At 32.0% G+C, this 1,078-nt stretch overlaps 1 protein-coding gene across 1 annotated transcript in view; it reads left to right on the plus strand.

Annotated features, from left to right (window-relative positions):
* TTPA (alpha tocopherol transfer protein) overlaps nucleotides 1–1,078 on the plus strand; it is a 39,386-nt gene that overhangs the window by 37,091 nt on the left and 1,217 nt on the right. The window lies entirely within an intron of this gene.

Raw genomic sequence — 1,078 nt, forward strand, 5'->3', positions numbered from 1 at the left:
GGAAATTATGATTCTAGAGCTTCTTTTGAGGTTATCCAGTGGATATTCCTCCCTGTCTTCAAGAAAAACTACCCTTAAATTGTCTGCTTTTGTGAAGACAGTTCAGTCACTTCTCATTCTGATATATTTTTTAAAGTCTTTTTTGGTTCATCTTTTTTTTCTCTCTGCAGTGTAGCTCAGAAATAGCTGGCCACCCACTGTTTACCTCTGAAAGAGCTAAAAAACAAGTATTTCTAATTTGGGTTATGTTCTGAACAAATAAAAACAAGAATAAACTGAACCTAATGTGGAGGATAATATGAGCAAAAAAAGGAAGAGAAATAAGAAATTGAGAAATTAGGGACAGCACTTTATGTCAAGTCATGAAACAGACGAGCAAAATAGGAAGAAGAAATCGATCCGGCCACTTGTCTCCTTTTCAACTGTTTGGCAATGTCAAAAATTCATAAAATTATCAATATCCTATGAATGTTTTTATTTCCCTCTTCCTGTGGAGTAAGTAAAACTTCTTCTCAATTAGTTGATAATATTTTGAACACTTCAAGACAAATCAAGAATAGGGACTGTGAGGTTCCTGAGTGCAGGAAACTTGTTTTACAGTCCCCATATCCTAACACAGAGTAGGTGCTTATTAAATGACTATTGAATGCACAGATGAAAAGTTTGCCCTAGCAAATGGGAAAGGTTATTTGTTTATTTATGTTAGCAAGATGTGCTTTTGGTTCAAGGTTCCAAATTTTTTTGTTAATTTCAAAGCATTAAGTGATCAATTTTCATAGCTTAAAATATTTGAAAATTGAAGGTTTTCAACCATTATAATTGTGTCTTCATTTTTGCATTAGTTAAGAGTATCCATGAACTACACCACATAAATTACTCCTCATATACTTAATTGTACTTTCAGGTATATGTTTGTATTTAATATAAACTAATACCAGGGAAAACATGTTTACCCTCTATAGAACAGTCCCAGGATATTAGATATTTTGCTAAGAATTACCTGTATGTCAAGGAATAGAGTTTATAAGATAATTTTACTTAGATTTTTTAAATCTTGTTTTGAAAGAGGAAAAGAGTA

This window comes from Trichechus manatus, unplaced genomic scaffold (assembly GCF_000243295.1).
Source record: "Trichechus manatus latirostris isolate Lorelei unplaced genomic scaffold, TriManLat1.0 scaffold00018, whole genome shotgun sequence".
NCBI classification, from domain to species: Eukaryota; Metazoa; Chordata; class Mammalia; order Sirenia; family Trichechidae; genus Trichechus; species Trichechus manatus.